At 36.2% G+C, this 25,065-nt stretch overlaps 1 protein-coding gene across 6 annotated transcripts in view; it reads left to right on the top strand.

Moving 5' to 3' along the window:
• Nucleotides 1–25,065, top strand: part of LOC103224854 (AGBL carboxypeptidase 4) — a 1,478,618-nt gene that overhangs the window by 221,967 nt on the left and 1,231,586 nt on the right. The gene's annotated exons all lie outside the window — the stretch shown is intronic.

Raw genomic sequence — 25,065 nt, forward strand, 5'->3', positions numbered from 1 at the left:
GCTTTCCTTCTAACAGTCAGGATCCTCAGCTGTAGGTTGTAGCTGTAGGAGATTGCTTGAGGTCCACTCCAGACCCTGTTTGCCTGGGTATCAGCAGCAGAGGCTGCAGAAGATAAAATATTTCTGAACAGCGAGTGTACCTGTCTGATTCTTGCTTTGGAAGCTTCCTCTCAGGGGTGTACTCCACCCTGTGAGGTGTGGGGTGTCAGACTGCCCCTAGTGGGAGATGTCTCCCAGTTAGGCTACTCAGGGGTCAGGGACCCACTTGAGCAGGGAGTCTGTCCCTTCTCAGATCTCAACCTCCGTGTTGGGAGATCCACTGCTCTCTTCAAAGCTTTCAGACAGAGTCGTTTGCCTGCAGAGCTGCTGCGTTTGTTATTGTTTACTGTGCCCTGTCCCCAGAGGTGGAGTCTACAGAGACAGGCAGGTTTCCTTGAGCTGCTGTGAGCTCCACCCAGTTCGAGCTTCCCAGCAGCTTTGTTTACCTACTTAAGCCTCAGCTATGGCGGGCGTCCCTCCCCCAGCCTCGCTGCTGTCTTGCCGGTAGATCACAGACTGCTGTGCTAGCAATGAGGGAGGCTCCGTGGGTGTGGGACCCTCCCGGCCAGGTGTGGGATATGATCTCCTGGTGTGCCTGTTTGCTTAAAGCGCAGTATTGGGGTGGGAGTTACCCGATTTTCCAGGTGTTGTGTGTCTCCGTTCCCCTGGCTAGGAAAAGGGATTCCCTTCCCCCTTGCGCTTTCCAGGTGAGGCAATGCCTCGCCCTGCTTCAGCTCTGGCTGGTCGGGCTGCAGCAGCTGACCAGCACCGATCGTCTGGCACTCCCCAGTGAGATGAACCCAGTACCTCAGTTGAAAATGCAGAAATCACCGGTCTTCTGTGTCGCTCGCGCTGGGAGTTGGAGACTGGAGCTGTTCCTATTCGGCCATCTTGCTCCGCCCCGTCAGACATTCTTTTTTAGTAGCAATTAATTGGACTTTCCTTCGAGCTGGAACATTCTAGAATTCTGTGATTCTCCCTTAGACTGGCACTTCTACAGGTATTGTTTAAGTTTCTTGCAGGTGATATGCTTTTTAGTCCATTAAATCTTATAGCTCTGGCTTCTTTCCCATATCTTTAATCTGGGATATTTATATATCTACTTCAATCATTGTACTACAGTGATTTAATTACATGTAGGTCTCTTCAGTGAGACTTTGAACTGTTGGGACAAGACTTCTCTTGGATTCTCTTTCTGATAGTGTGACTTAGTATAGTCCCTGGCACATAATAGTTCTGCAGTAAATGTTTGTAGAATAAATGACTAGAAAATTGATGATACCAAAGGTAGAAAATTAACATTTATCAAGGAAACCCAGGAGAAGGAGAAAGGGTGACTTTTGACAGGGTTTTGCATAACACTGTGGTGGGCGTTAGTGGTCAACATTTCTAGAATGACCAGCTAGTCCAGTGTTCCTTCCTCTAACATAATTGTTCATAGATTATGTGGAGTAACCCATGAATGAACTTATATCCCTTTCTCCTAGCCAAGCACCTTTATGTCAGTCAGTGTTTGTTAGGTGGGAAGAATGTAGATAAATGGAACTGGCTCTTTTTTGATGTATATAGGTAAATATGAGTGTGTAATCAAAGTATAACATCTATCTGTCTCCAAATGTACAAGTCCATATATACAGCCTTGTCACTCCCATTCTTAAAAGCCCCAGAGTGTAGGTGTTGGAAGAAATCATGCTCAGAGGGAATCCTATGGATATTTCTCCCTTTTGTTCCACCTTGGAAGCATTGCTTTACCCAAACAATTGGAGTTTAACAAATGCTATGACTGTTTTAATTTTAGCACTAAGCCAGAGGGGGAATGATTAGATTTGTAAGCAGCACAAGGAATGTGTTTGTGCTTTGTCTATGTCTATAATTTTCTATTTTTTCTTAAGAATTTTAGTTTTCTCATTGAGCCTTCATTAATTCACTTGACAAATACATATTGATCATTCATTATGTGCAATGATTGCTTATGTACAAGGCTTAAATACTTAATAACAACCAAAACAGAAAACAAAAATTTTTTTGAATGAGTACTTTTGTACCTAGCACTGTGGCATGTAACACTGTGGAGGCAACATGATGTAGGGGGAAGAAAATATACCTTGGAATTAGATGGTTCTGGATTCTGATTTACCTTTGTCTTTTGCTGACTCTGTGTTTTGATAAAGTATTTAGATTTTGTGGACCTTGGTTCTCTAATTTGTAAAATTGACAAAATTGAGGATGAGATAAAGTGCTATGTAATTTGTCTAGTAATATATGGTGAATATTGGCTGGACATGGTGGCTCATGCTTGTAATTCCAGCACTTTGGGAGGCTGATGCGGGAGGACTGCTTGAGCCCAGGAGTTTGAGACCAGTCTAGGCAACATAGCAAGACCCTATCTCTAAAAAATTTTTAATAATATGGTGAATATCATTATAATAATTGCCTACCAAACAGATAAACTGTAAAGTTATTCATATTAGGATAAAAGTACCTAGAGGCATTACTATTATTAGTCCTTATCCTTAGGGAATTTGTCTTCTATTAATAGTTGGGTAGATAAGATACTTATAAAGTCTAAGTAACAAAAATTAAGAATGAACTTTGTAAGTATCCAAGAAAGCCATTCTCTTTCATAGAAATTTTACAAATAAAGCTGTATAAATTGTCAATTAAGTGCTATAAATAACAAGTGTTGTAGATATGCAGGAATGGATGAAATGCAAACTGGAATCCTCATGACCTGCAACCCCAGATGATTCTGATTCAGGAAGTCTGCAGAGCACCCTTTGGAACACCCTTTTCCAAAGGATCCAGTCCAGTGTAGTAGTTCTTAGATAAAAGTGGTGATAAAACACATCATTTTACCTCATGATTATTTACCTCTCTTTTACGTGATGAAAGTTTGAATTTTGTGAAAGTCAGTTTTTAGTATAGATATCTAGGTTTCAGACCTTGAAGTCCCTCTCCCACTTAACTCTTTACTCTTATTTTCACTACCTTAAGTAAAAAAGTAATCAAGTCCTGCTGGTTTAATTGCCTATATATTTCATACTGTGCCACCCTTTCTGTGACTCTATGATTGTCTTAGTTCAGGCCGCTGTGACTATTTCGGTAATTTCCTAATTTAGCTTGCTACCTCAGGCGTCTACCTTTTCAATATGTTGTATATGTTTTTGCTCAAGTCATCTTCCTGAAGCACAGCTTTAATCATATTACTTTCTGCTAAAAAACTTTCAGTAACTTCCCAATGCCTTGTAAATGAATTGAAACTTCCTCAACATGTCACTTAAGAGCCTTTAGGTTGAACTTAACCTATCTTTGTATTCTTCCTTTGTTTCACTCTGCTATATTTACCCAATATTCTAGTCAATGTGAAGTATTCACTATACATGAAACATGGTTTTTGCTCTTCTTCTTTTTCATTATTCTTTTGTTTTAGATATGCCTTCTTTATATGGCCTTCTCCAGTACCCCCCCCCCCATTAACATCAAGTCTTCACCTTGTGATAAAAATTAATCATTTAAGATCTATTTCAAATGTCATTTTATCCATAAAAACTTTCCAGAAATTTATAATTAGATGTGTGGTATCTCCCTGTACTAAAACAATTGTTTAAACTGTTCTTTTAACATATAATATTCTACTTTCTAGTATAGTTACTTTTTCCTAGAATGTAATAGGCCCTTTAATGACATACATTATTTCTTACACCTCTTTTTACTTCCCTGATGGATTTGGAATAGAGTCCTGTATCTAGTAGTAAGTTATAGATATAAGGGAAGGCACTTTGGAGTCCCAGAGATTTCAGTTCAAATTCTATCTCTGCTGTTTACTGGTTGTGTGACTTTGTGTCTGGTACTTAGCTGAGCCTCAGTTTCCTCAACTGGAAGGAAAACCTTCACCTAACCTTATAGGGAGGAAAGTGGTAACCTTATAGGGAGGAAAAGGGAGGAAAGTGGTAAAGATCAATTGTTGTATGATATGTAAAGCATCTGGAACAAAATAGGTTTACATTGAATGATAATTATGATTGTTTTAGAGGCAGATAAATATTTTTTAATGGAACTGAAAGTAGCCACTGGGAAACTAAATAATTAATGTGGAGTGGGAAGGTATTATTGGAGATAGCTAATCCACTAAATAGACAGATGTTTGAAAAATTACAGGGTTTATATAGCAAATTTTCTAGTATTTTTAAATTTAGGCAGAAATTTCATTATAACTTCCCAACAGCAGTACTTGAGATAGATAAGGTTGAAGCCTTGATTGTTTACAGCATTTTGTCTGGTTATTATCCTTTCTTTATGTAAATTTCTCTATCACACATGGGGAGTTTGAAGCTGGTATTAATTTTGCATTATTTATATGAAGTCATTTTTTATTGTGGTAAGAACACTTAACATGAGACTTACCCTTGTAACGTATTTTTAAATGTGCAATACAGTATTATTACCTATAGATATAATGTTGTACAGCAGGATATAATTTGGTTTTGACAATAAACTATTTGATTACAGCAGTTAGGTGTTAGAAAATATGTTGCACTACTCCTTTTATCATTTGGTTTATAGACCTGTAAGTTCATAGTTCTGTTATAGTAGTTTTACCAACTCTTTATTAGAGACTGCATTCCAATAGCACTGGTGTTATCCAGAACATCATTTTTGGTCTCTTAAGAATGGTGGGAATTGAACAATGAGAACATTTGGACACAGTGTGGGGATCATCACACACCAGAGCCTGTCATGGCATGGCGGGAGGAGGGAGAGGGGAGGGAGAGCATTAGGAGAAATACCTAATGTAAATGATGAATTAATGTGTGCAGCACACCAACATGGCACACATATACGTATGTAACAAACCTGCACATTGTGCACATGTACCCTAGAACTTAAAGTATAATACCAAAAGAAAAAAAAAAAAAAGAATGTAAATGGATGCTACAAGGGAAGAATTCTCCTGTGTAGTTGAAAACCAATTGCAATAAAAATGTAATATTCAATAGTACTATTCAATTGGTAGCACATAACTCCATATTTACACTGATTTTCTTCAATTGCCTAACCGCCTAGTAGGTTCAGATTTTTCCATGTTAATTTTGATTTAGTATTTTTATTTCTGAAAGCAAACAGGGAACAAACCATATATTATCGCTGCATGTTTTTTTCAGAAGCTAGTGAGAACCTCAGAATCTATAACAATGAAATAATGTGAGAGTAAATTACCGTAATATACAAGGGGATTTCATATCCTAGCAATCTTCTATAGACTGCTAACTTGAATCATACCCATGTGCAAATTATCTATATACTATGATGTCAGAAACATAAATTAGTTCCTGCTATGTTAGGAACAGGGAATTTTTCTGATATATTCAACATGCTTTTTCTCCTAATATTTGTAAGTATTTAGGAATAGTAAGTTATCTTATGCTAGGCAAGTGATATTCTTAAACTGATAATTCATTGGTTAAATTATAAGTCCTCATGTTCAGAACAGAAATATAAAAAGAGTGTCACACATATATGTATATACTAATTTTTATAATTTTAATAGTAATTGAGAAAAACTTGAGGGGATAGAATCTATTATATTTATTAACTGACTTCATGTAATTGTAGCTAAATTCAGCTCTGTGCATTTATGAAGTAAGTTGTCTCAGAGGCACCCCAGAGTCACTGTGCATCAAACTTTGTAGTCTTTTCACCATTGAGCCTCCTCCTGTCTTCCCTTTGTGAATCTATAGACATCCTCATCCACCCTGTCACTCAAACAAGAAATCCAAATTATAATCTCTTCAAGGCTGTGTGGCTGATGAGTAATATACAGTCAACAAATAGAGAAAATAGAAGCAATTGGAAGAGAGTTTCCAAAAATTTCTGTCACCATATTCACCAGCTTCTTTGCATCTGTGCGTTTTACTGTTTCTTTCCATCTCTTACTGGAGGAACTGTTTGTGTTCTTATCTGAGGGTAATCTCTCCATTTGCACATTACATGTTGCTGTAGTCTGTTTAGGTTGCTATAACAAAGTACCATAAACTGGGTACCTTTTAAAACACAGCTCTGGAGGTTGAAAAATCCTAGATCAAGGCATTGGCAGATTTGACATCTGGTGAAGGCACATTTTTTGGTTAATAGATGATGCCCTCTCACTGTGCCCTCACATGGGTGGAAGGGGCAAAGCAGCTCTCTGGGGCTTCTTTTGTAAGGTCACTTATCCTATTCATGGGGGCTCTGCCCTCATGACATAATTATCTCCCCAAACTCCTCACCTCTAAACAGCATTAAATTAGTGATTAGGTCTCAACATTTGAATCTTGGAGGAACACAGATATTTAGATCATAGAATTCTGCTGCTGGCCCACTAAAACTTGTCTTTTTCAGAAGCAGAATGCATTCATTCCATCCCAATAGCCCCAAAAGTGTTTACTATTTCCAGCATCAACTCAAAAGTCCATAATCTCATCTATCATCTCAATTAGATATGGATGAGACTCAAGGTATGATTCATTCTGAGGCAAATTACTCTCCAGTTATGAACCTATGAAATCAAACGTGTTATGTGCTTTCAAATTACAGTGGTGAGACAGTCATAGCATAGATACTCTCATTCTAAAAGGGAGAAACAGGAAAGAAGAAAGGGATCGCAGATTGCAAGTTAAGTACAAAACTTTAAGGATATAGAGTAATCTTATTTGACTTGAGGCTCTGCCCTCTAGACCTTCCAGGGGAGAGGTCCTATTTCTGCAACTTTACTAGGCAGGGGTTGAGTCCCCAAAGCTCTGAGTAACCCTGCCCTAATGGCTTTACTGCTTTCAAAGGTTGGAGTCACCTGTCTGTGGCTTTCCCAGGCTGGATTCACATGCCAGTGGCTCTGCTGGTCAGGGATAATGAGGGTGGCTGTACCCCCATGGCTCCACTAGGCATTGACCTAGTGGAGACTCTCTGCAATGGCCCCACTCTCAGCCAGCTGAACCCAGCACTCTACCTCGGTTGCATGCCTAAAACTCTGGGTGGCTCCATCCTTCACAATCTAGGTGGAGGTAGCCACATTTCCACAGCTTGTGTAGTCTGAGAACTGGCAGAGGTGACATCGTGCAGATGTTGGCAAGGTTTACTGTCTGTGTCCTGCAGAGGGGTGGCAACTACTGCCTGTACCACACCTGGGCCCACTGGAGCTGAACCTGGGGTGGCCAAAGACTGCTGCATCAGAATGCTGGGAGCAGAGCTTTGAGGTGGTACTGGCCGGTGAGTATGTGGGTCCTGTGGGGACCTATGGCCCCTCTTTTGAAATTATTCTGTCCCCCAGGTCCTGGCACACTGGGCCTGTAATAAGAGGGGTATCCCTGGTAATGTCCAAAATGCCTTTGGGGTCATTCTTTTTGATGAAATGAAATTGGCTGATTCATATCCATCTTATCAAGTGTTCACTTGGCTACACCATTAGTATTCTCTCCCAAACATGCTTTCTCATTTGTTACAATTTGGAGAGGTTGGGAGTTTTTCAAATCATTAAGTTCTGCTTCATTTTTTATTTAAAATTCTATCTTTAAATTATTTCTCTATTTTTTGCATTAGAAGCCAAGTTGCACCTTCAACACTTTGCTTAAAAATTTCTTTAGCCAAATGTTGTATTTCACTATTCACAAGTTTTACCTTCAACAAAATACTGGGACACAGACACACTTCAACAAAATACTAGGACACAGACACAATTAAGCCAAGTTTATAATGTTGCCATTTTATGACAAAGATTGCCTTTCTCCATTTTGCAATAATATGTTCTTTATTTCTTTCTGAGAACTCATCAGAATGACATTTGCTGTCCATATTTTACCAATGTTCTGATCATGACCACTTACATATTCTCTGAGAAGACTGAAGTTTTCTCTATAACTCCCCTGCTGTCCTTCTAAGCCTTCACCAGAGCCGCCCTTAACAGTCTGTTTATAGCAATGTAGGCTTTTTCTAGCATGCACCTCCAAACACTTCCATCCTTTACCCATTACAGTTTTAAAGCCACTTCTACATTTTAGGTATTTGTTATAGCAGTATCTGATTATCAGTACAAATGTTTCTATTAGTCTGTTTGGGCTGCTATTTAAAAATGCCATAAGCTGGGTAGCCTTTAAACAACAAAAATTTATTTCTCATAGTTCCAGAGGCTGAGGAGACCTAGATCAAGGATTTGGCAAATTTGGTGTCCGGTAAAGGGTCAGTTTATGTTTCATAGATGTGCCTTGTCACTGTGTCCTCTCTTAGTGAAAGGAGTAAGGCAGCTCTCTGAGGCCTCTTTTATAAGGGCATTTATCTTATCTATGAAGGATCCACCCTTATAACCTTATCAGTTGCCAAAGACACTGTCTAAAAATAGCATCACATTGCTGATTAGGTTTTAATGTATGGTATTTTGGGAGAAACAAGCATTCAGACAATCTCAAACACCATTTAATTTCACCTACTCAAGGACATCACCTCAGCAGTTCTTCCCTGTATCTTCTTTATTGCTATTTTTTATCTCTGTTATTTCCATTAGCATACACATATGCTGTTATCTCCTCTATCTTTAAAAATCTTTCTCTTTTCCCCACAACCCTATAAGTTACTACTTCCTTTCTCTGCTCCCCTTTACAGAAAAGAAAATATTGATAGAGTTGTCTGGCTGTAATTTCTTTTTCCCTAAAACCCATTCAGTCAGGCTTTTCATGAACTACACCCTTTCTCCAGAACTGCTCTTCTCAAGTTCATTAATAATCTCCAGTTTGCTAAATCTGAGTTCTTATCCTCTGTTCTTATAGTTCTATCAGCAGGATTTGACCCAGTTAACTATTCTCATTCCCTTCTCTTTGATATACTTCTTTCCTTGGCTTTAGAAATACCTACCAAACTCCCTTGTTTTCCTTCTCCCTCATTGGCTTACTTCTTTACATTTGTTGATTCTGCCTCATTTCTTTATCTTCTATAAACCGAAATGTTTCAGGGCTCAGTTCTTGTACATTTTCACTATCTACAATTATTCCCTTTGGTTATCTCATCTGATTACTTGACTTTAAATATAGTCTACACCATGATGTGCTTTAGAGTCATATGTCAGGGGTGAGCCCAGATAAACCATCATTCAACCCAAGAAACAGGAAGAAATAACAAAAATGTTGCTATAAACCTCAAAGTTTTGTTGTGGTTTGTTATGCACCTAGGGATACTCTAATGTAAAGATTGACTTCACCATCATGAAAGCAAATTTAAATGTGTGAAAAGCCTGATTTTCAAATTGTTTAACTTATTTTCAGAATGTATTAATAGATTTCTGTCTCACCAGCAAATATAAATGTTTGTTAATTGATGACAATGCAAATTATTTATAAAGAGTTACACTAGTTAGTCCTACAAGTAATGAACAAAGTGGAACCCAGTTTTATGAATCACTTAATAAATTCAACCTTCAGTAATATAACAAAACTATCAGTGTTTTCAAAAGCAATAAATGTAATGAATTCAATACATGATTTTTCCTAAGTCTGAGCCAGTATGGTATGAATTACTAGCATATAGGTGAAATTATACTTCGTAATAAATGTTGAATACTCTTAAGTAAATAATTTTAATGTACTCATTGCCCTTCCTTTTGACCTCATGCATTGTATACTGTACTTAGAGAATGGCTTACACTGTAGGTGTACAACCTTTTGGCTTCCCTGGGACACATTGGAATAAGAATTATCTTGGGCCACACACAAAATACACTAAGATTAATGATAGCTAATGAGCTAAGAAAAGGTCCACGCATAATATGTGTTAAATCTGCCATCACAGATAAGCAAAACATTCCTTGCATTCAAAGGTTTGGACATGGCTGGCTTACACTAACACACTGATAGTTTGTTTGTGAGAGAAGAAAGAGTGCTTTTAAAGTTATACTTTAGTATAAAAGAATTATGGTTTAATATTTTAAGGAGTCTGTTGTGAGAAGTTGTAACTGCCAAATTTTAACTACTAATTTAAAATTTCCAACCACGTAAGGTTCATCAACACTGTATTTTTAGCAATTAGCAGCACACATAAAGAACAGTCTGAATGTACAATTTTCTAGCATGAATTTAAACCACATATCTTAGGATTTGGTTACTTTGTTTTAACTTCTTTTTAATAGTAGTGTCTTTTGTGTTTCAAAGCAACATCAAAGGGAAAAAAATCAGAAATTTTAATTACCAAATGTTTTCATTGACATTAGATTAGAAAAACTGGGTTTATTAAGATAGCACAATTATAGAATTTTGGTCAATAATAATTATGATATTGATGGCAATGACATATTTGCTAAATACTATAGTACCATTTTCAAAGGTCGATGAGATTCATTATCTCATTATGTTAATGACACATTGAGGCAAATATCAGATTATCGTAATCATCATTAGTATTACCTCCAGTTTGGATATGAGAAAACTGCAGTTCAGAGAAGGAGAGTGACTTTTCAAGATCACAGAGCTGGCTAGTAGCAGAATTGGGACTAGGGTTCCAAATCTTTATGAAGTTCTATTTAATTTCAATAAACAATGCATTCATTAAATGTCACAGAAATTAAAGTTAAATATCTTTAAAGCAGAATAGAGAATGTCATTTAGATGTTGTCTACAGGATTTTCATATTCAAAGTGATGGATAGATGGTGCTTTCTGAAGTAGTAGAGGCAAAAGTAGAGAGAGCAAAATTCATAGTCTGAGGATTTGGGTTAAAGTCTCAACTCTGTTATATGACTAGGCTAGTGATCTTGAGCAAGTTATTTATTCGCTGCTACTTGGTCTCCTCATTTAAAGGAGTGGGGATCAAATCTTATTAGGATTAAAAGGAAGAGATGAATGAACGTTGTTGAGTAAAAATCATAGGCAGGCACTCTCCTAGGAACTTATATATAATGTTTTATTAAATAAGATTTATTTAATGAAATAAATTATGAACATATGAAGTTTATATATAACTTCATAAGCTATATATAATATATATAACAGATATATTTAACTTCATACATTAAATATAATGAAATTTGACTTTATGAAAGTTCTTTTGAAATTGTAAAGCAGATACTGTGAAAATGCTATGTATCTGTTCAGTTACAAATGAAAACTTTATTTTTATGTGCTTTGCTAGGGCAATGACTATTGGATAAATTAAATCAGCAAACATATAGGGAGAAGATAATGCTCTGATCTGTTATTCTTCACTGGGATATTTTCTTTGTTACAGGAAACTTCTAAAAACACATAGCTTTATCTCCAGAAGAATGACACCATTATAGAGGTATTTCAAACACTGTGCAGGCCACTTGAAGACATTTTTTGAGTAAGGATTACTCTGAGATGACTTTCAAATGATGCTTTTTAAGAAATTGCCTGTTATATACAAATAAATGTCTTGCTTTGCTTAGTATGGTGATGTATATTGTAATATCTCCACTGAGTTACTTCTTTGAGCGTTCATTAGGAACACAAGTGAGAGCAGAAAAGCAAACAGTGAAGAACCTGTATGTATAGAATAATGTCATATAAAGCCTATGCACTTTTTTCATATTTGAGATCCTCAGGTATGTATTCAATGGTTATTGACTTATTTTAGACAAAGCTTTTACAAATCTAATTGTCTTGTTTCTCCCTGTATTAGTTATCTATTGCTGTGTAACAATATTATCACAAACATAGTGACTTGGAACAACACTTTTTTATCACAGTTTCTGTGGACCAGGAGTCTGGGCATGGCTTAGTGAGTCCTCTGTTTAAAGCGTTGTCAAGTTGCAATTGAGGTGTTGACTAGGGCTGTAATCTCATCTGAGCGCTGAGTCAGGGAAAGATCAGCTTCCTAACTTAATCAGATTGTTGGCAGAATTCAATCTCATGTGGCTGTAGGACTGAGAGCTTCCATTTATGGCAGTTGACTGGAATCTGCCCTCAGCTCTTAGAGACCATCCAAAGTTTCTTGTTAAATGGAGTTCCCCAACATGACTGATTGCTTTCTTAAAGCAGCAAGGGACAGAAAGTGAGATTTGTAACATAATCATGAAATCATGTACTTGTAATCACATACATATTACCAGTTTTGCTATAATCTTTTGGTTGGAAACAAGTCACAGCCCCCACCCGCACTCAAGGGGAGGAAATGACATAAAGGTATAAACACCAAGAGGTAAAAATCATGGAGACCACTTTAAGAGACTGTCTGTAACATACCCTAAGCAGATAGTAGAAAATTAAAGGAAATTAGTTCTGTTTAAAGCAGATACTATGGAAGTGACAGCTGTTATGTTACTTAGGGGATCTCTCTCTTTTTTAGGGGATCTCTCTCTTTTTTAGGGGATCTCTTTTTTAGTTAGGAGATTGATCTCTTTTTTTTCCTCACTACTCCTACCCTCCCTCTTCTTTTTCCTGCAAACCTCACAATATTTATCTATACATAAAGAAAGCTAATGGTGGAAGGTATAATTTTATTTTCTGTGTCTATCTGGGTCACTGCGGCACTGAGTTGTTTGGCTAACATATGGACATCATTATAAGTACTAGAGACTTAAAGAGATAATGTATATTGATCACAGCTACTCTCCTGAGGCAGATTCAGAATGCCTTGTCAGTTCAGAATTCTTTTATAATGTCATATGGTATGTGACCATTTTTCTGGCCTAGTCACTGTGTCTTGATGATGCCATCAAGATGCACTTTCATTTCTTAATACCTTTGTCCTTGTTTTTTGACTCTAAAATCTATCTTTCTACTATGTATCTTCCTCTTTCTTTCTACTATCCTTTCTTCCCTTCCTCACTTCCTATAAACAACTGTTAAAAACCCTACAAGTCTTCCACAGCCCAGACACTAATCATTACTAGCATATACAACTTTCTCAGATCTTTCCAATGAGGATATTCATGGAACCCTGGACTATAGTGATACAATAAGTGTACCAGTTAGATACTGTTTATTTCAGAGACAGATAATTTCTTTGAGAGGATCTCAACTGTTGGACTTCAATTCTGAGATTTACGTATTTTGGAAAATCTCCCAGAGCTGAGTCTGTGGATTTTTTTATTTGATTTACAACCTTGACATATAAAGTTATGATCACATGTTATTTTCCCATAGCGAAGTAGGCCTAATTATTAGAGTGACAGAGAAAGTCATATATTTTAAAGCTCTCTGTGTGGCCAAAGGGTGCTTTTAATGAAAACTAACTTTAGCGAGAGATTTGCAATGCACATGGTGTACCACTGATACAGTAATTCATTTTATACCCTTCCTGAGAATTTAAATCCATTGTTTCACAGCAACATTATTATTATTTTGTTTTACTTTAGGCTAATGGAAAGTGGATGATATACTAGAGATTTCTGTATTTTCTGACCATATTTTGGCATTCTTATTTTCTTAGCTATTAAATAAAAGATAAGTAGCTATAATTTTGTAGAATTAATATGATTTTATCTGCAACCAAACATTTAACTATTTGTTGACATTTTCCATGGTGATTAACACTTAATTTACAAAGATGCTGGAAATATTTGAAATAAAATAAAATGCTTCCAGAGTTTGGAAAATGAAATAATAAACATTTAATGCAAAGACCTTTTGAATATAACACTGCAGTTGTCATATAGAAAGTTCTTTGGCTGCATTCCAAATGTCAATATTGAATTATCAATCCAAACTACATACAGAAAGCAATAAGAACTTAAATAAAAAGAACTTAAACGTTAAATATGTCAGTCAGTAGATGAATAGATGCCTCATAGAGAAACATTTGGAATGCAGTTATATTCTTCAACAATTAAACTAGACAATAAAATCATAAAAATGCATTTTATGTTTTATCTTTAAAAACTTGCACGCTTAAGATTTTAAACTTTATTAAAGATGTATACAACTGGATAAATTTAGATGCATGCATTAATGGAGTAAATGAAATATTCTGGCAATTAATAATTGTATATTACTATGAAAAGTATCAGAATGACTGTTAACTGTGACTATCACTGCTTACATTTATTGAACGCTTCAGTGTTTTAAGTTCTTAACACTGCTTAACTTACTGGATATTTGAAACAACCCTCTGAGGCAGATTTGTTATCTTTAATTTTAAAGATAAAGAGTAAAATAACATTTTCACTTCATAGCATAATGTAAGTATAACCAGACCTTCATTGTCCGTTGCTTAATTACTTAATTTGATCATCCATCAGATTCTATTCTTTTCCCTCTGGCCACATGCATTTTGCCATTTTATTGATCAAGAATATCTCCCAGAGAGGAGAGGTACATACTTTTAAAAATGATAATTGGCTGGATAAGGTGGCTTATGCCTGTAATCCCAGCACCTTGGATGGATCACCTGAGGTCTGTAGTTCGAGACCAGCTTGGCCAACATGGTGAAACCCCATCCCTACTGAAAATACAAAATTTGCTGGGTGTGGTGGCACATGCCTGTAGTCCCAGCTACTCAGGAGGCTGAGACAGGAGAATCGCTTGAAGCCGGGAGGTGGGAGTTACAGTGACTGTGCCATTGCACTCCAACCTGGGCAACAGTGAGACTCCATCTCAAAAAAATAAATAAATAAATAAATAAATAAAAAGAAAAAAAGAAAAATGATAATTAAGGTTGTGTGCAGTGAGTCATACCTGTAATCCCAGTGCTTTGGGAGGCTTAGTTGGCAGGATTGCTTGAGGCCAGTATTTCAAGACCAGTCTAGGCAACATAGCAAGACCCTAAGGTCTTATCCCTACAAAAAAATTTTAAAAACTTAGCCATGCACGGTGGCATACCTGTAGCCCTAGATCCTTGGGAGATTGACGTGGGAGGATAGCTTGAGTCCAGGAGTTTGAGGTTAAAGTTGAGCCATATAATTGTGCCACTCCACTCTCGCCTGGGCGACAGAGCAAGACCCTGTCTCTAAAACAAAAAATTAAATGTAGACTTACCATTTTACCTCCTGATAGTGACTCATAAGATAGCTAATGTAACCATTTATTTATCCTAGACACAGTTACAACTTGTCTTCTATAAACATTTATATTTTGAGGTTCAGAAACTTTAATATCAGAAGAAGAGAACAAACTGAATGCCAAGGCATCACAATTTCATGATTGATTTGTGCAACTTTAGTGGAAAGCTAATTCAGGAATTTCTTTCCCAAAGCTCAGAATATTGAAATTTAATTAATTCTTAAAATATTTTTGTGAAATTGGCAGGATTTACTAATATTGTTATTTTATGAGTAGAAAGTTGATAAAAAATACTTGCTGGAGATTAAATGGCAGATTTAGACTATGTAGTACATTCTAACTTTAGAAAGAACAATATAATCCTCCTATTTCTAATAAGGATAATACTGTACTAAGCTAAATATTTAGATATTTTATTACAGCAAGAATGCTTCATGTGAGATCTACTCTTTTAACAAAATTTTCAATGTACACTGCAATATCGTTAACTTTAGGCAAAGTGTTGTATAGTTGTGTAGCAGATTTCTAGAACTTACTCATCTTGCATAACTGGAAAGTTATACCCATTGAAAAGTCACTTTTAAATATTAAAATAATAATATATACTCGTTATTGGAAATATGTTAAAGATAGAAAAGGCATAATGAAGCAAATTAAAATAATCTGTAATTGAGAAATCATAATTCTACCACCTAGAAATAAATTTTGATAACCTGCATATTTATTTTTGATTTATAGAAAAAAAGCAGAAACAGTTCTTTTCTGAATGGTTGAGGTTACTTGTAGATAAACACTGTAATTTTTTTTGTGCTTTTCACTTTATTATACATTAACTAATTTTTAAGTCTTCTAATGTTTTAAAAAGATAATTTCAATAGTCTATATAACAGAATATTATTCAGTGGTTGGAATTATTTAGTGATTTCCCTATTGTTGAGCATTTAATCATTAGTGTTGCTATTTTGAATAATGTTGCATTTAGTATCTTTATACATTTTTTTGTCTTCATTTCTCCTCATTTTTTGAGGATACTGAACTTAGAAGTGTAATTATGATTTCAAAGGATCTGAATCTTTTTGTTGAGCCCTTAAAGTCTACTATAATTACTTTACAGAATGATTGTACCAATTTAAGTTTCTACAAGCACTGTAGGAAAATCATTACATAGTCATCTATATACCGTTGGTAAGGTTAAACTTACTTTAATATATTTGTTAATATTTGCTATTCTGCTTCTGAATTACCTGTTCATATCTTTTGCCCAGTTTTTCTATTAGAGTTTTAATGTTTTTCTAGTGGTATATATAAGCTTTTTATGGTGTAAGAATATTAAGTCTTAGTTATCATTGTGGCCAGTATTTTCTTAGCTTGATATATTTTAATTTTATGGTCATGATTTTGACATAAGATAATTTACATTTTTATGTAGTCGATTATATTGAGTATTCATTGTATCTTTTCTCTTACTGCTTTTATGTTTAATCCCTCCAAATCAGAAAAATATTTACTCAAGTTTTCTTCTAGTCTTTTTATGGTTTTTTTCCATATATTAAATTCTGTAATCCTCATCAAAATTATGTTGGTGTATGTTGTAAACTGAGGTACTAACTTAAAATTTTCTGAAGAGCTCTTTTCATCAATTATTTATTGAATAATTTATCTCTTTACTACTGATTTTGGATGTTCCTTTTATTATACTTTACTGACACACATTCATGCACACACACACACACACACACAGTCTGTGGTTTATAACATTTTACCCTTAGATCTTCTAATTAGAATCATCTTGGGTGCTTATGAAAATGCATACTCCTGGGCCGTAACTCTGGAATACTTCAGTAACAATTCTACAGATATGTCTCAGGAATATACAGGACACTCATGATTTTTCCTCCCTTTCCAGAAATTTTACATCCTTCTCATTTATTCAGCTTGCTAAATATGTATTTCAGTGAATTTATTTAAAAATGTCATCGAGATACCTTTACTTAATTCCTGATGGTAATTGTATGAAACTATATATTAATTTGTAAAACAATGGCAACTTTGTGATAGTTTTATCTAGGTACATAGTATGTCTTGCCATTTGTTAATGTCTTCCTTTTTATAAAAGATTTAAACTTAAATGAAAGTCCTCATATACTTTAGAATGTTACTTCTATTTTTTATTTTTTGAAATATCAGCTGAATGCTTATGTTTAGGACAGTTTATATGACTATACCTAATATTTTCTCTTCAATTAAAATAGCATTTCAGTTTTTCTTTAGCCCAGTGACTTTCTTCTTCTTCTCAATGAATTTGTCATATTTTCCCTTTTTTATTTCCCTATCTTCATATTACTATTTTTATCTGAAGACCTCAAGGGCAGATATTTTGTCTGATTATTTTCCAATTCATTTCCTTTTCTTTTCAACATCCACTGCTATGCCTAACACAAACAAGTGTCCAGCAAATATTTAGTAAACGATATTGAATTCTCAGTATCAATTTCTGGACCTCAAAATGAAATAGCCATGAGTGATTATGCTCCTCGGACATTTGAAAATATCCTGAATTGAAGTTCTTATAAATATTCTTTCATTTAAAATTCATTTAACTAAATATTTAGTGAATTCCTGTTATGAGGTCATGCATTATGCTAGGAACATGAGGTTATAAACATAAGAAAATCTCTTATCATCAAAATTTTAATGGCATTGGGGAGAGAAAAATTTGTAGGTAAATAATTGAAATCCAATGTATTATAACAGAGATGTGTAAAAAGTCTATCAGAATACTTCTCAGTACCGGTGGCAGTTAATTTATAGTTTTGTTCAGTAGAAGTGTTAGCGCTTTCTCAGACATGATTGAATCCTGGGTTATCTTTAAAACCAACTGTTGTGTAACTTTGGACAAGTTACTGCCTCTCTGAAAATCATTTACTCACCTCAAATGAAGATAATAATATTTATTCTGATTTTAAATGAATTGCATAGGTAAATTGAAGTACATATCTTATACAAATTTAATTATCTTATCTTCTTACTTTGTGAGAAGATCTTGGGTAATTTAACTTAAATCTGTTTTCAATTTTTCGTTATGGTGAGAACTTATAAGTGAGAGTATTCTGTACATTAAATTGCTTTTTCTATGTATTGGCAAAAAGAATTGACAGTATTTTTTATTTTAGTGGTGATAATTCCTCTCTTCAACTTGCAGAGTGCCTGTATTCTGAAGGAGCAAAATATGACAAACACAGTCACACTGTTTGCACTCTTTTGATTCTCACTTATTCTTCAATTTTTTTCCAAGCTGTTTTCCACTTTTACTCACTAATCCCCTGAAAATGTTCTTTTCAAAGTCATCAGTGACCATCATGTGGCTAAATTTAAAGCACATTTCTATCCTCATGATAATTGATTTCAATAGCTTTCAACATAGACTTCTCTCTTTCTTGAATCAGTCTTCTTTGGATTCTGCAATAACTGACACTTCTGATTTTCCTTGAGTCATAAAGGCTACCCCCTCTTGATCTCTTTTATTGGATCCTCTTATAATAAAATCCTAAGAGTTACATTTCCTCAGATCACAGTTCTAGTCTCTTTTCTCTTTCTTTTTTCATCCTTTTAATTTACTATTCCTAAATTTAAATTTCTTACCTAGACCTCTTCACTTAACTTCAGATTTGCATGTTCAGGTGTCTGCCTGATATCTTCACTTGTGTTATCATGGACATTTAAAAAATAATGAGATCCAAAGTAGAATTCTAGATTTTTTTTCCTTTGAACTCATTTCCCATCATTATGTTGAGACCTACTATTTACACAGATGCTTAAGCCAGAAATATGGGTGCCAACCAGTTTTTCCTTTCACTCACCTGTGGTACTCACTCCATCTAAATTTACCTTCAAAGCAGCAGTCTGTACACTTCTCTTCGGTTCTATTATTATTATTCTACTCCAATAGATTATTTTGTATTTAAGGAAGAAAGTGAGTACCCTGGTGTGTCCAAAGACTGGGAGACATGGAGGAACATGGCCAGAGAAGCTAGAAATCCGTTTAGTATCAACTGATAGAGCACCCAGTCTGCTAATCTGTTTAAACTTAATTTTGTGGTACTCAAAGCAGAAATTTGAGTACCAGATATATGTTTGGAGCTCTGGGACTATACCATCACCAAAAACTGACAAAGTTCTTGTTCTCATAGATCTGATATTTTTGTGTGGGAAATAGTCCATAAAAACATTTAAATATCAGGTGATGAAGAGTGCTTTGAATAAAAATAAGAGGATAGAGAGTAATTGACTTCCATTGTTTGGTTAGGTAGTATTCATTTATGCAACAAATAATGATTTTGTGTTCACTTCATTATAAGCTTTTATGTATGCACTAGTAATTTCTCCTTAGTCTAACCATATGAAATGCATATTATTATTCTCATTAAACAAATAAGAAATTTGAGTCTAGAAAGATTATTTACACACATTTATGAGTCTAACAAATCTTCATATACTATTACTTGACTTAAAGCTTAAGTCTGTTTTATGCCTATACCTACTGAATTTCAACTATATTCCTCTTACCTTTTTGCCAGAACAATTGCCCTTGAGACGGTTTGGAGGTTGAATGTGTATGTGTGATTGAGTAAGGGTTGCATCTTGGAGACCAGTGACAAGAGCATTTTCACAGTTCAGATGAAATATAGTAAAAATCTGAGGTAAGAAAGAAATGACTTGATTTATTTACCAAAAAATACATAAAGGCAAATACATTGTTTGCCACTGGACCTGTGTAAAGCACTCAGCTATCTTCTGCCTTTCAGTAGTTTTCTATTTATTTCCATAATCACAAAATGATTTATAAAATTTAGGAGACCATAACCATTCTGTTTCTTTTCATCTCCACAAAATGCCATTTGACTACACTTCAAAGTTTATATATACTTCTGCTCTGGTTTATTATATAATCTATAATTTGTTCCTGGTTCCAAGTACATCTTTATTCCTCCAGTTACCAAGAGTTATGGACTGTTAATCTTGTGCAGCTGCTGGTTTTTAATATATTCTCTATCAGGAAGCTATGCTAAATTGGTTCTTTTTTATAATAAATATAAAATGAGAAGTTTTAAAATTATAATAAATCTATAAGTTGCTGATCTATAAATATGGCTTGCCCAAAGCTAGTGGGAATTCTCTCAAACTATACTCTTGTTATTTTGTGATGTAATACCACCATATTATAAAAAGGAAGATAAGTGATGAAAGTTACCCAGGAGAATATGTCCATGATGCTGCTGGGCATGCAAACTTTATCAGCATTTCTTGTAGTAATTTTATAAATAGAAAAGTTAGTGGGGTAATTTTATGTTGTAGGTATTTACATATGTCATTTATTTAACACAAATTTATTGAGTATATTCTGTATTTCAGACATAATGCTAGGCACAGGATGTACGTAAGTGAAAAAAAGTATGGTCCCTACCTTTAAAGAACTAATACCTGGTGGCAGAAATGCAATATGAAATTAACAAACACATATATAATTTCATGTTGTGAGAAGTGGTATGAAAGAGAGAGAGAATTTAGTAATAAAGATATCAAAGAAACTTTTAGGTTAGTTAAGAGAATCTTCTGTGATGAGATAAGCTTTAAACCTAAAAGATAGTAGGGATCTGTGAGAAGGCAGGGATGGAGACAGCATAGAGAATGGTCTTGATGTAGGGTATGTTTGTTTTAGGAACTGAAAAGAGGTTCATTAGGTGAGTGAGTGGCAAAAGATGAAACTATAAAGATAGATAAGGATTAGATTATGTGGTGTCTCATAGACCATAGTAAAGGATTTGTGGTTCATTTGATGTGTATTGAGAAACCATTGAAGAGATATAGGCAGGAGACAGAAATGACCTGATTTTGGGGAATATAATACTATATGGAAGGTGGAAATTTTGGTAGAAATTTTAATAGGCTATTAGAATTGAACTACACTAAGGCAGAAAATTTTACAGTAGGTGTTTAACATCTATACGTATATAACATACCTATATCCATGTAGACATGGATATACATATATTTAATATTCCATTTTATTTTCTATATTGGCTTCTTAGCTATACCTCTATTTATATTAATATATTAATCTATCCATACATTCATTCATTCATTTATGGCAGTTGCTCTAGGGCTAACAATATGCATGCTTCACTTACGAAAGTCTAGAGCCAATATTGTATCACTTACGTTTCACACTTCTTATATCACACTTTCTACTTCTTATTTCACACTTGATACTTCATACTTCACACTTCTCATTTCATACTTCGAAACTGTAAAAACCTTATAACAGTCTAATTCCATTTTTGTGTCCTGCCCCATCCTTTGGATATTGTTATTATATGTTTTATATTTTGTACATTATAAAGCCCACTACAATGTCAATATTTTAGCTTCTATCAGTCAATTGACTATTAAGACAATTACACATTAAAAATATTTTTTAAATATAGTCAATTATCTGCCATTTCTGTTGTTAATCACTCTTCGTTGTAGATACAGGTTTTCACCTGGCTTTCCTTTAGATTTGAGTATCTATCAACCTGGAAAACATCTTACACATTTCTTATTGTGCAGATATGTATCTTTGGCACTGAATCCCCTCTGTTTTTGCTTGTATAAAATTGTCTACATTTCACTCTTGTTTTAAAGGATATTTTCACTTAATATAGAATTCTGGATTGAAATGATATTTTTGTTTAATTTTTCTTTTAACACTAATAGCATTATTCAATTGCTCTATAAATTCGATTGATTTTTTAAAAATTCAACTGTTATTTATTATCACTCATCCCCTTTGTAGGCAGTATGTCTGTTTTCCCTGTGCTTTTAAGATTTTTACCTTTATCTTTGGTTTTAAGTACTTCAAGTATGATATGCATAGATTGAAGTTGTTTTTGGTATTTATCTTGCCTTGCTTGGGGTTTGCTGAGCTGCTGCTGCTGCTTTTTTTTTTTTTTTTTTTTTTTTTTGAGACGGAATCTTACTCTGTCACCCAGGCTGGAATGCAGTCATGCGATCTTGGCTCACTGCAACCTCCACCTCCTGGGTTCAAGCGATTCTTGTGCCTCAGCCTCCCAAGTAGTTGGTACTACAGGCTCGCACCACCACTCCCAGCTAATTTTTGTATTTTTAGTAGTGGGGGAGGGCAGGCTGGTCTTGAACTCTTGACCTTGTGATCCACCTGTCTCAGCTTCCCAAAGTGCTGGGATTACAGGCATGAACCACCATGCCCGGCCTTAAATAGGAAATCCTTTCCCCATTGCTTTTTTTGTCAGGTTTGTCAAAGATCAGATGGTTGTAGATGTGTGGCATTATTTCTCAGGCTTCTCTTCTGTTCCACTGGTCTATATATCTGTATTTGGTATCAGTACTATGCTGTTTTGGTTACTGTAGCCTCTTAGTATAGTTTGAAGTCAGGTAGCATGATGCTTCCAGCTTTATTCTTTTTGCTTAGGGTTGTCTTGACTGTATGGTGTCTTTTTTTCTTCCTTATGAAATTTAAAGTAGTATTTTCTAGTTCTGTGAAGAAAGTCAATGGTAGCCTGACAAGGAGAGCATTGAATCTGTAAATTACTTTGGGTAGTATGGCCATTTTCACAATACTGATTCTTCCTATCCATGAGTGTGGAATGTTTTCCCATTTGTTTGTGTCCTCTCTTATTTCAGTGGTTTGTAGTTCTCCTCGAAGAAGTCCTTCACATCCCTTGTAAGTTGTATTGCTAGCTATTTTATTATCTTTGTAGCAATCATGAATGGGAGTTCACTCATGAATTGGCTCTCTATTATTGGTGTATAGGAATGCTTGTAATTTTTGCACATTGATTTTGTATCCTGAGACTTTGCTGAAGTTGCTTATCAGCTTAAGGAGTTTTGGGGCTGAGATGGTGGGATTTTCTAAATATACAATCATGTCATCTGCAAACAGAGACAATTTGACTTCCTCTTTTCCCATTTGGAATACCCTTCATTTCTTTCCAGCATCATTCTGATACCATAACTTGGCAGAGATACAACAAGAAAAGAAAATTTCAGGCCAATACCCCCGATGAACATCGATGTGAAAATCCTCAATAAAATACTGACAAATTGAATCTAGCAGCACATTAAAAAGCTTATCCAGCATAATCAAGTCAGCTTCATCCCTGGGATGCAAGGATGGTTCACCATCCTCAAATCAATAAATGTAATCCATCACATAAACAGAACCAATGACAAAAACCACAGAATATCTCAATAGATGCAGAAAAGGCCTTCAATAAAATTCCACAACCCTTCATACTCAAAACTCTCAATAAACTGTGTCCAGAATTGGTGGGTTCTTGGTCTCATTGACTTTAAGAATGAAGCCGCGGAACCTCGCGGTGAGTGTTACAGTTCTTAAAGATAGTGTGTCCGGAGTTTGTTCCTTCAGACGTTCAGATATGTCTGGAGCTTCTTCCTTCTGGTGGGTTTGTGTTCTCGGTGTCAGGAGTGAAGCTGCAGACCTTCGTGGTGAGTGTTACAGTTCTTAAAGGCAGCATGTCTGGAGTTGTTCGTTCCTCCTGGTGGGTTCGTGGTCTTGATGGCTTCAGGAGTGAAGCTGCAGACCTTCACAGTGAGTGTTACAGCTCATAAAGGCAGTGTGGACCCAAAGAGTGAGCAGCAGCAAGATTTATTGCAAAGAGGAAAGAACAAAGCTTCCACAGTGTGGAAGGGGACCCGAGTGGGTTGCCACTGCTGGCTCCCGCAGCCTGCTTTTATTCCCTTATCTGACCCCACCCCCATCCTACTGGTTGATTTATTTTACAGAGAGCTGATTGGTCCATTTTACAGAGAGCTGATTGGTCCATTTTGACAGAGTGCTGATTGGTGCATTTACAATCCTTGAGCTAGACAGAGTCACAGAGTGCTAGTTAGTTAGTTAAAGAGTTAACTAGATACAGAGTACCAATTGGTGTATTTACAAACCTTGAGCTAGACACAGAATACTGATTGGTGTGTTTACAAACCCTGAGCTAGACACAGAGTGCTGATTGGTGCATTTACAATCCTTGAGCTAGACACAGAGTCACAGAGTGCTAGTCCTCCAAGTCTTCACTAGGTTAGCTAGATACAGAGTACCAATTGGTGTATTCACAAACCATGATCTAGACACAGAGTGCTGATTGGTGCATTTACAATCCTTGAGCTAGACACAGAGTGCTAGATGGAAAAGTGCTCCAAGTCCCCACTAGGTTAGCTAGATACAGAGTGCTGATTGGTGCACATATGATCCTCTGGCTAGATATAAAAGTTCTCCAAGTCCTCATCTAGTTCAGGAGCCCAGCTGGCTTCACCCAGTGGATCCTGCACCAGGGCTGCAGGCAGAGCTGCCTGCCAGTCCCGAGCCACGCCTGCACTCCTCAGCCCCTGGGCTGTTGATGGGACCGGGCACCATGGAGCAGGGGGCAGCACCCATAGGTGAGTCTCAGGCTGCCCTGGAGCCCGCCACAGGAGGGGAGCTCAGATATGGCAGGCTGCAGGTCCCAAGTGTTGCCCCGGGAGGAGGCAGCTAAGGCCCGGTGAGAATTTGAGTGCAGCCCTGGCAGACTGGCACTGCTGGGGGACCTGGGGCAACCTCTGCAGCTGCTGGCATAGGTACTAAGCCCCTCACTGCCCTGGACCGGCGGCACCAGCTGGCCTCTCCATGTGCAAGACCTGCCCAGCCTGCGCCTGTGCCTGCTGGAACTCACACTGGCCCACGAGTGCAGCCCCAGTTCCCGCCCGTGCCTCTTCCTCCACACCTGCCTGCAGAGGGAGGAGGCTCCGGCCTCAGCCAGCCCAGAGAGGGGCTCCCACGGTGCCGTGGTGGGCTGAAGGGCTCCTCCAGCACGGCGAGAGTGGACACCGAGGCCTAGGAGGCGCTGAGAGTGAGGGCTGCCAACACATTGTCACCTCTCAAAACTAGGTATTAATGGAATGTAACTCAAAATAATAAGAGCTATTTATGACAAACCCACAGCCAATATACTGAATGGCAAATGCTGGAAGCATTCCCTTTG

Source organism: Chlorocebus sabaeus, chromosome 20, assembly GCF_047675955.1.
Source record: "Chlorocebus sabaeus isolate Y175 chromosome 20, mChlSab1.0.hap1, whole genome shotgun sequence".
Lineage (NCBI taxonomy): Eukaryota > Metazoa > Chordata > Mammalia > Primates > Cercopithecidae > Chlorocebus > Chlorocebus sabaeus.